This window comes from Chinchilla lanigera, unplaced genomic scaffold (assembly GCF_000276665.1).
Source record: "Chinchilla lanigera isolate Chin_1 unplaced genomic scaffold, ChiLan1.0 scaffold00005, whole genome shotgun sequence".
In the NCBI taxonomy this organism is placed as follows: domain Eukaryota; kingdom Metazoa; phylum Chordata; class Mammalia; order Rodentia; family Chinchillidae; genus Chinchilla; species Chinchilla lanigera.
The window spans coordinates 28,224,798-28,242,157 of record NW_004955406.1 but is presented as its reverse complement, the minus strand read 5'-3'; the positions used below and the strand labels follow the sequence as shown (position 1 = coordinate 28,242,157).

General features: G+C 34.8%; 1 protein-coding gene and 1 long non-coding RNA gene across 4 annotated transcripts in view; one reads left to right on the top strand and one right to left on the bottom strand.

Moving 5' to 3' along the window:
* Window positions 1-226: 226 nt before the first annotated feature.
* Window positions 227-1,639, bottom strand: LOC102015805. The gene is made up of 3 exons (XR_259506.1): window positions 1,255-1,639; window positions 1,063-1,159; window positions 227-618 (listed from the first exon to the last, which is right to left on the bottom strand). It is a non-coding gene; the product is annotated as an uncharacterized LOC102015805 (long non-coding RNA).
* Window positions 1,640-1,829: 190 nt separating this feature from the next.
* Brinp3 (bone morphogenetic protein/retinoic acid inducible neural-specific 3) overlaps window positions 1,830-17,360 on the top strand; it is a 370,214-nt gene continuing 354,683 nt past the window's right edge. Inside the window, exon 1 of one of the 3 annotated variants that reach the window (XM_005375093.2) lies at window positions 1,830-2,201. The gene's annotated coding sequence lies outside the window, so the exon portion shown is untranslated. Of the gene's footprint in view, window positions 2,202-3,496; window positions 3,857-5,064; window positions 5,150-17,360 lie in introns of those variants that run through there. The other 2 variants (XM_005375094.2, XM_005375095.2) reach the window with 2 other exon arrangements.

The window sequence follows — 17,360 nt, the reverse complement described above, 5'->3', positions numbered from 1 at the left end:
GGAAAACTGGAGGGCTTTAGGAAACCATCGCGCCACGCAAGGAGCCATTTGGGACCCTGCTGATTTGTATTTTATAGGAGAACTGCAATGAAGATGCATATTTAATAGAAGCTTCTTATAGTTTTAATTTATTTGAAAAATAACCATTCCCACTGTCTACAATGAGAAGGATATTATATTTAAGAGCATGGCCAAAGTATACCAAAAGCATATCAAACATTGGGCCACTACCTAAAACCATTTTCTTTATTTTCAGGAAGAAAAGAGAGCTAATAGGAAATAAAGAATGTCTTTAAATACCCATTGGAAAGCAAGCAAGGATGGACTTTACCTGTTTTTCAGTTTTCAGTGTAGGTTAATGAAGGACCTTAAAATGTTCACATTGCCTCTTTAAAACCCGCTACTTTAAGGCTGCTACTCTTTTAGGAAAGAGAATAAGAACATTTCCACCGACACAGCTCGTGATTTACATACAGAGAGCAAATAAATGAATGGAGTGGGGGATGGGGCACTGAATAGCAATGTGTTTCCCTTTCAACCGCGGAAAATAAGATTACTTACCAAGAACATTTTTATCCAGGGCAAATGTTTATTCCTTCTCTCATTCTGTAACTCGGGCTGCAAGAAATCAATTTGCACTTTATCCACCACCTTTCTTTCCTGTTGGAGGGGGCAGAGAGAGAGAGAGAGGGAGAGAGAGAGAGAGAGAGAGGCAAAAGACTCCCACTGCGCTCTTTACTCAGATTCCAGCTCAGGGAGTGATCCCGTGGGGTGAGGGCGGAGAATCTTCTCTAAGGAGAGTACTCTGGGTGGGGAGGACGATTCAGCCACTGCCAAAAAATAAATCATCTGCAAACAGAATTATCAGCTTCTCAGTCAGACAGTTCCCCAGGGAAAGTAGGTTTCAAATAGTAAAAAAGAGAGAGGGGGAAGGAGAGGAGAGAAAGAGAGAGGGAGAGAGGGAGAGAGGGAGAGAGAGATAGAGAGAGTGTGTAGTTGGGCTTGGAGGGAGAGAATGTGTCCAGTGAGAGGAAAAGGGGAGAGGAATAAAGCTAATCTTACCCGATCGATCAGGTGATCGTTTATGCAGTATCCGGACGGGAAAATGGCAAGATAATGAGCTCGGCAGCAAAGCCATTTCTAGCACACTCTCCTGTAACTGTGCAGAAATCCGAGGGGAAGTGGATGCTTCACTGCCTGCCCCCGCTCCCCAAGGATGGTCAGAACGCCAGAGGCCGTAGCTACCTTACTTACAACAAGGCTTTTGGCTTGGGGAATTCAGTTGCCCGGAGTCACAGGCAGCGGGATTCGCCTGGGAAGCGGGACCAGGCAAGGCTGCGCCGACACCTCCTCTTGCCGAGACTCCGGGTGCCCAGCCTAAGCCACCCAAGCACAGCGCCCCCAAAGCACCCAGAGACTCGACCACAGCCTCATCCTTTGATTCCCCGCAAGCCCCCTACCACCCTGCTCCCAGTCAAAGCAAATCGCTGATGCTCTGGTCATCACAATGTGATCTGTGGTGGTGGTGTATTTGGGGTGCTGAGTGCATTGGGTTTCCTTACTACGCCTCCTTCAGTTGCGGCAAGTGAAGAGGTTCCAGGGAAATCCTAGTGAGATGTACTGGTGGAATACTATTAATCCTAATCATAATGTTCCCAGCGCAGGTAACTCTTAAAGAACTGAGAATGGGAAAATCAGAGCAGGATTTTCCAAGCGGTGCCTTCCTGAATTCTCATTGGATCCTCCCCAGAAGCCTCAATCATTCTTGCCGCTATATCTATCAGGATGACTACAGTCTTGCTCACTAGTTCTCTCTTTATGTCGGTGTCTTCAATGCATCCTTCGATTCCTCTTTGCCGATTTATCATTAGTCCACCTCCTGGTCCTCACTGTATGGGGATACACCTTCTGTAAACCTGTACTTTGCCTAAGGACCATCACAAATAAGCCCCCTCACCACCACAACACCCACTCCCCAATAAAAGCTCCTCTTTCACATTTTGGTTCTTTTCCTTGGGCTTCCCAGTTGCCTGTGCCACTGGTTTGCACTTGGTGACAAGCCACCAGGAACTGCTGATTATTTCAAAGTCCTGCTGCCCTGCAGAGCTCCACTTTACCTGCATTTTGAAGACCATGGAATATCTGTTTGAACCTTGGATGTATTCTCCTCACAGTCATCTTGCTTCCTGAAATTTCTTCTGGTGAGTTATTCTCTGTATACATTATCTGTAACTAGCGTCACTGTTAAGAATTATCTGTTATGTCTCATTTTGGCATTTTTGTTCCTTCCAGTATTGCAAGATCTTGACTATGTTTATTAATTAGTATGCTGGTTGCCACTGAGCTACAAAGACGCAGCCCGTGTAATGAATTATCCTAATACATTGTGTATTTTTTAAACTTTCCTTTCTCATTTTATTACAGGTTATATAGATATTAACTTTCTCCAACCCCCATTAACCATTCCTGGTACAGCTTTTTGTGCCACTTGAAAGGTCAAATTTCCTGTTTAGTTAAAAGCAAGCTTAAATGAGATTATTGGCGGGTTTGAGAAAGTTCACTACTCTCTCTGATCTTCAGAAGGTTGTTCAGGTCAGTGTGTGTTCATCTCATTGTAAGCAACTGCCTGAACAGTGGCGAGGGCTTCTATAAAGTATATTCTTTTCTGGATTTAGCTGGAGCCTAAGCACTAACATGCTACTATGTGGTAAAAAGAGAATTTTTTCTTACAGCACTTAAATCACTCAAGAGCACATTATTTTGGGCACTGCATGTGAATTCAGGCACAGTGTTTGGAAGTACATTTCTGATTTGTGAATTAGCTGGTGAACAGTTAATTGGACAGGGAATGCTCCCTTCGTAGAAAGAAAGCTGTGGGAAGAAACCACTGATTATTTTGATGCTAATAAATTGCAATTCCGGGGCAGACTTTATACCAAAAATATAATTGGCTTACTCACACTTTCCCACCCCCACCCTTAATTTTCAATAAGTCTATTAGGAGGACCACTGCTTCACGCTGTTATGAACAGTTCTATGGGCATAACCGGCAGGACTATCACCTCCCTGTTAAGTATACTTGTCTTGAGAAACGTTCAAATCCGCTTTTACTTCACACACTGACGAAGACTGATACTCATTAAAAGCCAAATCTACATGTATCAGCGATGTCTACTATGTAATTGAAAGGTTTCTCTGTGACCCCCTCCCCAGGACAAGTTTCTGGTTTCTGTAAAATTTCCCGTTATTGGGATGGATGGGGGTGAGAACCTATTGTTTAAGCTTTTCTTTCCTTCTTCTTCTTTTTTTTTTTTTTTTTTTTTTTTTTGTCCTTCTGTGTCTTCTTTTTTTCTTTTCTTAAAAAAAAATTCTCGGAAAGAACTATTTCTGTCGTCATTAAAAGCTGACGCGACAACCCAAGCCATTTTTATTATTATTATTATTTTTGAAAGTCAAAAGCCCTTTTAGCTTCCAGACATAAAAGTACTCCAGCTGCAGCGGCACCCCATCCCCCCGCCTCCAGTCCCCGATTCAAGGGCTTTCCCCCTCTGGCTCCGCCGCGGGAGGATCGGGCTGACAGTCTCCGCAGCACTTGGCGCCCTCACCGTCACTAGTTTCTACCTGGTCTCTTTGCTGGTGCATCACCCTGCCTGCCAAGCCAGTGCCATCGCGCCGCGACTTCACTGGAAGAAACGAGGGAGGGTTTAGTGTAATTCTCCAGTTCCAACATCTTCTTTGGAGAACTGCTGCTGTTGAGCAGGGGTGGAGGGAGGCGGGAGAACAGCAACTTTCCGTGCAGTCAGGTCTTTTCTGTAACCTGGTCTACTCCGGAAAGGCGCGGACACCCGGAATTTAGGTGAGTGTGTTTTTCCCTACCCTAACCTAAGGCTTGCTCTTGGCAAAGGGAAACGATGTCCAAGAGCCGCCGTAGCCCAGAGCGTTTTAAGCAGAGGGCTATCAACAGGCGACTCTGAGCGGGGGCTTCTCCGCAGCTCCTGGCTACACCTAAGCCACCTGGGTTCTGGGAACGTGGTGGGCTAGCGAGCACCCTGCGCCTCTGAGCCAGGCTTGGTGCCCGCTACTCAGCGTCCCCAGCTGTGACCCCGGGCGCAGCTCGTACTGGCGCCTGCAGCGAGCCGGGTCTTGGCTGGGCGTTTGCAGCCCGGGAGAGAGGGGCTCGAGGGCGTTTGCATCCTTCCGGAAGGCGTCCTGGCCATCCTTCCTGGGACTCCAAGCTCTTCTGGATGAGAGGACATACGCGAGATTTCTGGGCTCTCTCATTAACTGCTTTCTGTGTTCATAGTTATTATTTGTAATGAGTTGTGTCTTAGTAGATGACGGTTTTTTAGGGAGCCTGCTTTGTGAACCCTGTGGCTGTCTTCCTGCCGGTGCTCAGCAGGACTTAAAATTGCGGAATGACTTTTCTGGATCAGTGTTAAAGTGTTGCTGACCATACGTCTTTTCCTTCCTTTCCTAACTCCCACGAATCCGCAGGGCGGTGGGGTGAGGCAGAGTTGGATTTCAACTTGGAGCTAGGGCTTGAAAGAATAAGGTTGAAGTTAAAATCAGAGTCAAGATTGGGAGCTGTCTAGCTTCTGTGAGAAGCTCTTTAAAGTTGGGCTGTTACCCCTCCCCCTCTTCTGGGGTGTGGGGTGGGAGGCAGAAGGACCTGGGTCCCCTGCTCTGCTCCCCAGAGGGCTGGCACTACTTAGCCACGGGTGACTGCAGGGTCTTTAGCCCAACAGCGGCAGAGTTTGTCTCTGGTGGCTGTTCTCCTAGTCCCCAAGAGTTGAACCAAAGAGCCTTTCACTCTGATCCAGGTCGAGAACATTATCTGTGCTTTATAGCAAGGACCTCTTTGGAGTCTCTGGCTGGGGAAGTAGGCTTTAGTTCAGAAGACCAACTGTGTGTTTCCAGCTGTGTGCAATGCCAACTGGCTATTTGAAAAGAGGAGGTGATGTCTAGGTTTACAAATTAAGCTTAGTGACCTATACAAATATTCTAGCAAGTCACATGCATGTAAGCAAAGACGAAGGATCCAGGATATAAAACTGTCACAGCAGCGTGGAAGACAGATGATCAGATTCTGGGGACTTTTTTTTTCCTTTTGCCTGCTATGTAGATTTGTTTGCCATCACGCAGTTAGCAGGTAAGGACGGAATGTCTATATAGTACTGACAGCCAGATAACCTGTGTTTGACCTATTCTGTGATGCTTTTCCCCCTCTTTCAAGCGATGAAATATGTATATTTTCAGATGTTCCTGCTGTAATGCACAACTTCTTAATATTCACATTCATGAATTCATATAAATCCTTTCAAAATGCTTAATGTATATTTATTTAAATGTGAAACCTTAATTTCCTTAAATATTTGACAGCGCTACAGAAATTGTAAATTGGAGCTAGATGAGAGAAAGAAATGGTAAGGTAGAGATGAGGAAGGGATGTGAAGTACGGAAGATGGCAGTTGCAAAAATGCCTCAAAACATTGATTCTTGCTAAGACCATAGATCTTAATAGATAAAGGACAACTGGAAATTATTGAAGGCACCTTAAGCCAGCAAAGTGATTTTGACTACTTGAAAGAAATGTGTTGTGGATATTTTTGTGGTATTTCTCAATTTTGAAAAAAAAAAAAAAAAGAAAACCTAAGGAGAGGTGTGTTGGGTTGCTAAGTAGGATGAGAAGACTTTGTCCAAAAATAGTGTTTGGGGTGACCCTGTATAAAAGCTTTGAATTAAAGAGAACAGGAGAACATTTGGAAAAACAATAGTAAGAACTTAACTCTGAAACTCTCCCCAAAATAAACCTCTTCAAAGTTAAATGTTTTGTACCTATGTAGATTGAGCAACCCGTAAGTTTCTTCCACTATCAGATTTAAATCAATTAAAATGTCATAATATTTTATTGTTTTAATAAGTTTTGATATTATTGCTAATATTATTTTGCTAAGCTTTGCTTACATGGTAAAGGATTTTGGGGTTTCCACTAAGTAAAGCAGAAAAAAAAGAAAAGACTAAAACATAATCATAAAATCTTTCCATTTATTAGTAATATTTTATTATTAGAACAAATGAATTTTTAAAATTTTTCTTTGGAGATATATTTATTGATGTGGATCTCTAATCAATATTTTTTCTGCTTGTAAGGCTTATATGATTTTCAACGAATTAGAAAGATAATAATTCCAACTTTGGGTTGTGAAATTGCAAAAGTTTTAATGCTCTTTTCAGTTTGGTGCAAAAACTAGTTTCAGCTCCACCTAAGAAAGTAATTCATCAATAAATTCTAAATTTTGAATTCTTCTGTACATTATCCTCTGGTGTTTTGTTTTTATTAGATAAGATTACTGTGTGTGTGTGTGTGCATTATTGCATGAATGGAGATGATATTTATTTTAAATCTCTATCATTTTGAAATCTTTAAAGTTGTATGAACATGATAACAATGGTTAATTTCATTTATTTTTTAATCTGATAATATAATGTGATTTCATATTTTCATGGGATGCTATCTTTTTAGGAGCTTAACATTACAGCAAGGTTGTACTTTTATAAACTACTGTTCATATTGTTTTGTTTCAGCAAAATTATATACTACAGTTAAGTAAATAAGACACAAATAGCAAGAAACTATTGGATTGAATGAGTGTGTTTGTGTCATATATATATTATTAATATATAAATATTCAGAATATATATGTATATAATAATTTCTACCATTAGCTCTGTGCCTAGATTTCCGTGTTCTTTAGTCAGTGTGTAGGTTCTTCTCAGAACACTGCCTTTGTATATTTCTCTCCACAAGTGTAGAGCACACAACTGGTGGATGATGCAAATCGTAGTACTTCATTACCAATCTATGCTTCAGTTTTGCATATTTCCTGCTCTTGTTTTATTTTCTCATATTTATTATCTTTAAAATGAAAAATTACTGGTTACAATAACAATCTAAAAATTTTAGTAATTTAAAGAACAGGGGTATTTAAAGAGTTCTGATACATGAGTAATACCAATATGTGACAGGTTAAGGACACACTTAAAAAGAAAAAGTAAATCCCAAAGGTGTTCGATTATGATCATGTCTGATGGTTAATGATTACTTTTCTACTATTTTAAGTTTTTCTCTTTTGCTTCCTAATCATGGGTTAATAAAGAAAGAAGAGTGGTAATAGATCTAGAATTTATTTTCTGAAATTCATTTCTAGTTCTAACGAATAGATATGACCCTAGTAAGATGTTTTAATATTGTTCATTAATTTCTCTCATGCTTCATATGCACCTGCCAATATACATTGAATAGAATTGTGGACAAAATGACAGAGACCATCACCAACCAAAGGACAAGCAGGTTATGAAAACAAAATATGTTTTTTAGAAGATATAATTTGACTGGTTTTGTTTTCTGGTGCTGGGAATGAACCCAGGGCCTCAGACATATAGCCAGGCACTCTACCATTGAGCTGCATCCCCAGCCTAAGTTTGATTTTATAAATTACTCTCTTACAATAAAGTTTTACCTTCACTTAAGGTATAATAGTGACTCAACTTTTTTAGTGTTAATATCAAATGTTCTTAGTCTATGTTATTATTATATCAAGTAAGTTGAATCAGTATTTTTTCTAATATTATGTAATTAAAAAAACTTTAAATGATATGTTTCCTGAGTCACATTAGGTCTTACTGACAGAATATTTACCTTTGGTTCAATATCCTTCTGAAGAATAGTCACTTTTACAAAATACTTGCTCTTGATTGACATTTCACCATCATTTAAACAGAGGAAATTTTGATTTCTTGGAAGACTTGTTAAATTTGTGATCTCCACTCATAACTGAAAGGAACAGCAAAATATTCTCATGTAATAATATCAAAATGGAGAAACTTTTAAAGAGTTAGACTTTGTAAAAATTTCATAAATTGTTACTCAGTTTACCAAAATTAATTAAAGTGACATCTGACATTGCTGGTGTTTTAATTTAGCAATTACTTACATAATTTTATTTGCATATTTAAGAGAGTAACTCTGACTAGTTTCTGTGTGCCATGCCATATGTACTGTGGCATTTTTTTATTTTAATGTCTATATAAATCCTTCAGGAAAGCAAAATGAAAGTACTTTGTGTTTGAATGTTATTGATTGCTAATAGATGATCTTAATTGTTTAGAGAATGGCATAGTGTAATAATATTTATTCTATTCTCTAAAGTGAAGAATGAGCCTCTAAGAATGAAATTTAATTATGAACACTAATAGCCATTTTACCAAAGAGATACTTGGAAATTCTGGTTTGGCCCAGTTGTTTTCTTATGTAGTATCAAATAACCACCAGAACCATTTTATACTGGTCATTAAATATCCTCATTAATAACATTGTAAGGTTTTTATAATTATTGTTTTCAAGAATACTTGATGAGCTACCAAGAATACTTCTCTCCTGTTACTTGCAGACCTCTCCAGTTACAAAGGTTCAGTAGATATTTATTTCATAAGCCAAGAATCTGCTACTTTATATATAATTTGAAACAAAGTACTGGAGTGTTTTCCAATTAATGTTCCAAGTGACTAGTGGTTATTGATTAATTCACAGTTGAAGCAAACCTCATTATTATTTACTAACAAAATTTACTCCAAACAAAATATATAACTAATATATTTTTAATGAATTCTTTGGGCTACTAATTATTTCACCATGAAATAAGTAGTTGTGTTGATTTTTGAGTGTTTAATTTTAAACAATGGTGTATAATTTGTGATGTGGAAAGTTGATCTATGACATACTAAATTAAGAAACCTTATAGATTCTCATTCTTCTATATTTTACATTGCTTCATAATAATAATATATAATTTCTCAAAATGTTATACTTTATTATATTTACAGCTACCAAGGCTATTTTCAGTATAAACTATTTTTCTTGCAATTATTTTTAAGTATCTATTTTAATGCCTAAACACTAATTTACTGATATGTGAATGCTTTAAGAACATCCGAAGCATAACGTATTCCCTTTAATAGCTAATAAAGTAGCTACCATATTATAGTTCCAGCAAATTAAATCTATAAAATACACACTTATTGATTAAATTAATAAATATGTGAACATTACATTCAAATGTATTTTAGCTCTCTGCTATACAAGAATTATTCTCTCATAATGGTGTGTTTCATTTAAATTCCATTATAGATTTATTGTGAAAGAGTATTTATAGATGGACTTATTCTTCCTGAATTCCGTGAATATCAGCCAAAGTCATCAAGATTGAGCTGTTTTTTATTAACTTTTCTGGACTCTTGCATTTTGTTAATTCTAAAAATCTATCTCTAGAATATTGCACTATTAAAAAATAATCTAGAATTGGAAAGACCAGAGTTGAGTAGCATGGATTTTAGATTTCTCAGCCTCAAACAATGCCAACTATGCAAGCAAATCATTGCTTTATATATTTGATAAATACTAACTATTACAAACGAGACAAAATTTTCTACAACATATTTTAAATTATATCCACAAACTTAAGTCAGTTTGAAAGAAATGAATTCACTGAAAGATGTAACGTAGACTTTAAAGATTTATTCAACTGTCATACTTAAAAATCATCTCCAAGCAAGTAGAATGTTATTGTGTTCTGTGCAATATTTTGATACATGTGTTTTTCAGATACAAGGTTTTGCAAGGGATTTTATATAGACAATACTGTGTGCAGAAATCCTTCTGTTACAGCTAAAGGAATTGTATTCTGAAAATTAATGTAAAGAGTAAGTTCTTGGTGTACAAAATATGTACAAGTGGCTTTCTTAAACTTAGTGTGGTCCTCCTCCTGATGTACAAGCTCAGCTCTGTAAATGTTTAAAGTTAAAGTATTCTACACAGAAGTGAATACTTCTTAAATAGTATTAAACACAATCTAAAGTTTAAGAGGAAAAGTTATGCAAGGTTGATTAAATCATGCCAAGTGGCACAAAATGTTTTCTTAAAATAATTTATACTTTCTTTATCATATTTACAGATGACATCAAGCATAATAGTATATATAATGTTTAGTTTACTTAATATTTTTAAATTGGACATATCCACTGTATACTAATACAATTTCTTATTTATCTAATCCAGTCACTGCTATAAAAAGATTGTAATCCTTGTATATTGTATAAAAGTGATTAGTAATATTTTAAAAATAATATTATGGAAAAATGAGAAAACGGACCAAGTTTTCAAAACTGAGCAATGTAGAATGAAAGGAATTAACATTAAACCACAAAACAAAAACTACAATGCATGTTTTTCTTCTTTAATACTAATTTCTAGTGACATAAGCTCACCTTTTAAAATAACCTCTTAAAATTTCACAAAAAATATGTTTGAATAAGTAATTATGATGGAATATGTTTCCTACAAAATTGGAGACATATTCATTTGCACTTATTGAAGGTATCATCCTGTCTTTTGTAATCACTGAGAGATAGTGGTATGTTTGTTTTAACGTGAATTAAAAAATATGAATTCAGCCTTTAAGAACTGAAACTTGAACAGACATGATACCTGAGGAATTTCTTAAAGGGTAGTCTGTCTAATTTGATTTAAATTTAAACCTTAACTTTTGATTAAACTAATTATTTTAGGCGTCATTTTAACCTTTCACTAGAGAGACCCTTTATGGACTTACTAGACCCCCCCATTCACACACACACACACACACACACACACACAATTCACACATACACACATATACACACGTACACATACACAGTGCACACATACATATACACACATACACACATATACACTTTTGTACTACATCTTTCCATTTTCAAAATGTTTATATGAAGGACAGTTTATTAAAATTTTAAATATATATTGATCTATGTTTTGGCTAAAAAGATAATATAAAACACTAACTGTGTTTAAATAGTAACATAAGAGATTGACACCCACCTTTTGTCTCATGGTAAACTCTGGTAGGTTTCTTTAATGAAATGTAGAAGCTTTAATATATCTCTTGTTCAGCTAATTTAAAAAACAAAAAAAGTTACAATCTTTTAAACATAGGGCATAATGAATGCAAAAGATTACTTCTGTCATTATTGCATGCTATACCTATTCTTGATGGTGGCTGTTTAAGGAAATCAATTCTGATTTAGAGTAAGAATTAGTAGCTCCAATATAAAGTGTTCTGATTAATTATTACATATATTTCTTTACAATAATTTTGAATATGTAAGGTAAACAAGTTTAATCAATTCCTACATGATTCTTTTATCACAATACTGATAAAAGTTTGACATGTGTCATTACCTTTTGGATATAAATTTGCACAAATCTAAACTGAAATGACTATTCACTCAGTATTTGAAATCAAATAATTATTAGTTGTTCATTACAATCTATCTATTATCATATTTTAGCCTTATTTCAATTTTAACAATAGTCACAGCATAATTTCTGTGCCTATTATTTAAAAAGTAATTCCTTTCAAATCCAGGCAAGATGACGTCAAATTCTACCACTTTGTGTGTCCATGATGTATTGAACAGTGATAATGTATAACAGTCTCTATACATCAGATGTAGTAATGTCTCATTTATTTTTCCTTAACTTCCTTCAAATATCTGCTGGTAATTTATATATAAAGGCTAGTCTTCAAAAATGCAGATCATTTTATATCTATTTTCTTTGGAGTTTAGTACCTTACAATCTTTGAGTTTGAAAACTATTTTGTCTAATTTAGAAGTTAAATTGATATATTGATAAAAGTGGTTCTTAATAATGTCAAGTGTTCTCAAAATTGAATTTTATTGAACAATTCTGCAAACAGATGCTCATTATTATTAATACAAAACTTAGAGAAGTCTGAATATACTACCAATACCAAGCACTCTAAGGCTCACTTCTTTTAAGACATATGGGGTTTATTAGCATTTCCATCAACTAAGTAAGATATCTCAAGCTCCATTGCTAAAAGAGCATGTTTTAACTAGAAATATGCACAGTTTGTACAAGATTCATTATATGGGGGATGAGAAGGAACTGGAGAACAGTAGACATCTTTAAATATGTGATGTTAAATTGCTTTGCTTCTCTGGATCACCTCTGTTCTGTTGTTAGTTTTGGTTATTTTAAAAATATTTATTATTTTTGATGAACTCTGTGAACTCGGGAAGACACTGGAAATATAACAGTGAAAATAGCCATTACTCATAATATGTTTACTTATTTTTTTAAAGTACTAAATACTATTTAAAAGTTCCTTAAATCAAGTATTTCTTATCATACCTGCTTTCACGGGCATATCTTTACTGAATAACTTTGCTTGTGTGGTTCACTTTATCTTTTAGATTCTTTTAATTCTTGAGTAAATTTTGGACCCATTACATTTTACAAAGATTGCCCATTTAGTGACTACATTTATAAGATTTTATAACTGTACTAAATCTGGGGAAACCCTTAATTAGAGCATCGTGAAAGCTTTTGCTGATCAAGAGTTACACTTTTAGTTTTTACCCAGTATCGTTGTAAAACAACAACATAAGCTTTCTAAGGCTTTGCAGAACTCAAAGTGAGAACCATACCCCTAAAGTCAGGGCAAGACAGTAATGTTCTTTGTTTGCACAGATTTGCACATAATGGTGACAGATATTTATTTGTTTTAAATAAGCAATATTCCTCCAGTTTCTGTCAAACTGACATTTATGTCACAAAATTCTTGTAAGGATAAGAAATGTTTCATTTTCACAAACAAGAATGTTTTCTATGATCAGACTAACGCAGAAAAAGCAGAACAGTTTAAAAGCATTGAATCTTCACATCAGAAACCATTACTTCCAGTATATACCTGTATGCATAGTTTTAAAACTGTCTTCCATTTCATTGACAGTAAAATATATTAATGACAATAGTTTTCTTGTGCTCTTAAAGAACAAATTTTTCATGATACTTATTAAAAATAATAAACAGACTATTCAAGATATGCAATAAAATGTGATTTTATAGTAGAAGAGTGATATTTGACTCAACTGTGAGTATAACCACTGAAACAGGGAATTTATAGTGAAGTACCAAGATTGAGTAAGTGAATAGAAAGTTACTAAGAGCAAATATTATGCATAAGGAGGATTCTCGCTAAACTGAACCTTTAAGAGACCTTTAAAGATAAATGAATGTAACACTCATAAGTGAAACAAATCAGACCTGCAAGCATAAACATCACACTGTCTCACTAGTGTGAGAACATGAGTGAGTAAATAAGATCCAAAAGGTACAATAGATATTATAAATTTGGAAGAAACTATTCAAAGGAAAAGAAATACTAATGGGGGAAAGAGGAAAGGAGGATAATATGGGAGTGAATATATACATACAAGATAAGTTATACAGTTAGTTTCTCCTACTTTTTTGAAAACAAAGACTGTGCTAATATTTTCTGGACATAGTTTCATGCCTAGATCTTGGACTCTGAGTAATTACTATGAAGATAACAGCACTCAATGTATCAATTACTGTAATTTCCTATTAGCCTGATTTGAAAGTCTGTTTTATCTAATTTATATCTTTTTCTTCTTCTCTTCAAAAAGAAAAAGATTCTTGCCAAAGAGAGGCCAAGGAGATAACACCCACAGGATGGTAGAGGATGAGGAGCTCAATTAGTAGCTAGAGTTATCATACATGGAGGGTGAGGGTTCAGTTAGGTCTTACCAGAATTATCCTGCAGAGCTGAACAGAGTAGCTAAACATTCAGGGCTTTTAACAGATGAAAGTTAAGAGGAGACTCACTGTGTTAGCTCAAGGAGAGAAGTCTGTGAAAACCATCCTTATGTTTTCTTTTAAAACTAGATTTTCCCATCTAAATGCACTTTCAAACCTTCTCCATATTTATTTACTTATTATTTATTTATTTTTCAGTGCTGGGGCTCAAGCTCAAGGCTGTGCACGTACTTCATCCAGCCACCATGCTGTCACTGAGTTACTCCCCAAATCAGATTGCTGATTCTTTAGTCTCTGACCACTTACCTTATGAATTAAACTGTCATGCAATCTAAATCTTACAAAGATATTTTGTTATATGGTAATTTATACTGAGAGGCTGTGCTGTTTTTATTTATCAGATGACCTAGGTGACTCTTAGGCTTTTGACTCTAAGAATAATATCCTCTCTGGGCTGGATAGAATTACGGAATGGAACTCACTTTCTCTTCATTTTTCTCTAATCAGTTCTACCATTAGGCAGTAGCATTTAACTTCCTCTTTATTGGTAGGACAAGATGGTATTGACAGGATGAAGCAGGAGATTAGTTCCCTTCGCAGTCTATACTCCTCAGAGGAATACTCACCCTCATTAAGATGGAAAACACTTAAAGCTCTAATTCAGAACACTGTATTGCCTGCTCAGTTAAAATAAATAAGGAAAAATACCCTCGAGAATACAGGTTTAACAGAGTTAAATGACTAGAAAGCCACCCTTCGAAGGCCAGACTTCACGCATACAATGTCTTTTAAGACAAAAAGGCTCAGTACTTCTGAGGAAGTTGAGGAAGAAGAAAAAAAACAGCAGAAAAATGAGAAATGGTACAATAGTAATGCATTGCTAATTGATAAATTTAATGATAATTACCCACCAGTATACACATATTAATGAAACCATCTATAAATTAAAAAAAATAAAGTTCAACTCAATATATATTCTAAAAATTTAGCATATGCAAAAATAGTATGTTAAGGTTAGGGGCTACAAAATTTACTAATATATATTTGGTGCCAACAAATTCCTCCACTCACCCATATGAAAAGCTTTAAAGGGGATAACAGCAGTGTATCATAAAATTTTAGAATTCATGAGTGAAAGTCATTTTATTTAAAAAATTTCAACTTTCTATCTTCAAAGCAATTTAAAGCAGTTATTAATCCACTAGGATATTTGCCTCTAAAACTCTCCAGAATTACTAAGTCAAATCTGGGTACATTCCATTTACTTTTTTTAAATAATAGTTCATTTTTGTTTAGATATATTCAAGTTATTGTGACGTTGGAGCTTAATGATATCTGTCTGCTTTTATATAAATTTGTTTTAACTTTTGAAAAAATTATCAATGCAGAAGGAAAACAAACTTCCATATAATTCTTACATATACACAGTGATATCTTATATAGCTAAAGTCAGAATGACTTTCTATTTCTACATATTACCATTTATTTCAACAGAAGCACATAGTTTTTTTTTTTTTTTTTTTTTTTTGGGGGGGAGGGTTGGTTTCTTTTCCGGGACCTGGAATCGAACTCATGACCTTGTGCTTGCCCGGCAGGCCCCGTGCTGCTAAGCTAAATCCCCAGCCTCCCAGAAGCACATAGTTCAGGCAACCATTCCTCTATACTACTGTTAAGTAAAGAAAAGAGCGTGGCAAAACAGATCTCTATGGATAATACTCCACATTTTATAAAGCACGCAGTATTTCATATCTTTTTTTTTTTTTTTTTGGTTTTTCTCCGGTACCGGGAACCGAACTCATGACCTTGCGCTTGCCAGGCAGGCGCTTTGCCGCTGAGCTAAATCCCCAGCCCCAGTATTTCATATCTTGATGAATTTTTTGATATATTTATATAATAAATTTCCAAATTCTAATTCATTTATTTTACAATTAATCACCTTTAAAGAAACCATGTGTATATTAAGAGAGAACAGCAGGTTCTCTCTAATATATACTATGCATACTTGTATTTCAAAATACAAGTACTTTATAATAGTATACAGTTATCTGGTATTATAGGTGCCATACATTTTAACATATTGTGAAATTATATATATATATTATTTTATAGTAATAAAATGATTTTAGTACTTATTATTTTATAGACTAATACATATTCTATTATCTACAAACATTTGACTAAATAGATAGAATCATTTTGAATATTGGAGAACTTGTTTTAAAGGTTCATTATTTTAAATTTACTGACTTTGATATTAGTGAGAATTAAGGTAAAGGAACTATTTTAAAGAGTAGTTAGTCCTTACTTAAGAAAAAGAACTTGAAGAATGGGTGTGTGACCCCGTTGTAATTATACCAATTTTCATCAGACCTTTAATACTTAGAAGTGTGAAAAGAGACAGGAGAGAAAGAACGAGCGGTAAGATATAAACAATTGGTAATCTAACAGAAAGATATATGTTTCCTGTATTTGTCTTTTAACTTTTCCTTGACTTTTACATTTAAATAAAAATACATTTGATACAATTATTTTATGAAACTTCTCTGCATATTCAAGTTCTTGAGTGGATTTTTTAACTGAGAAAATATTTTGAGCATGAAAAATATCATCCTGAATGGAGGTATAAAAATATTATACAGTTTTAAACATTAAGGTTTTAAAAAATAGTAATAGTTTTGAACATCCAATGAGATAGTGGATAAGAAAACATTCAGACATACGACCTGAGCTAACACTCTTTTTTTTTTTTTTTTTTTTTGTACCGGGAATGGAACTCAAGACCTTTCTGGTTGCCAGGCAACCGCTTGTGCCGCTGAGCTATATCACCGGCCCTAAATAAGGCTTTTTTTTTCTTTTGAGCTAACACTCTAAAAGATATTAAACCTAAATCTGTGATTACTAACCTTTGTTTATATCTTTGTAGCTTCAGTTATACTGGAAATCACTTAGAGTATTTCAAGAAATATTTTATAAATTTCAAAAGGTTCTGAATTTCAAGAACATATGTTATTTCAGCATTTTAGGTAAAACTAATGCAGTCTACCTTGGAATAGAATTACAGACATCTTGGGGGAAGAGTAATTACTGTAATCTAGAATATATACTATGCATACATTATTAACATATTGATATATGTAACATCCTTTTGGTGTGTTTTCTCTCTGCACAGATATTTAAGGCCATTAGGTTTTCTCAAATAAACTTGTATTAAGAGGCAATCTTAAAACTGAATTTTATTTCGTGAGGAGGTATTTATCGTAAGAATAAACTATGTACTAAATATTTCTTTATCAAAGTATTTTAATACTGCTTTCATGAAAAGGAAAAAATCAGCAATACTCTTTTTCAGTTAAATCAAACATTATAAATATTAATCCATGTTTCAGTTTTTTTGGAATTTTCTTAGCTTATCTTGTGTTATTGTTCTTCAAATTCTTTTACCTTTTTCTTTCATATAAAATTCTTATGTATTCTAGAAAATATTGTAAATTGATAATGTCATTCACTTAATTTGCCAGTCAGGCAATTTTTTAGTGATACTGAATTCAAACTCATTTTTTTTTCACTTTTGCCATTCTGTAGAGAGAAAAGCTATTGAATTTATTGACCGGTTTCATAATTTCTATGTTTATTTATTAGATTTAATGACTTTTCATTC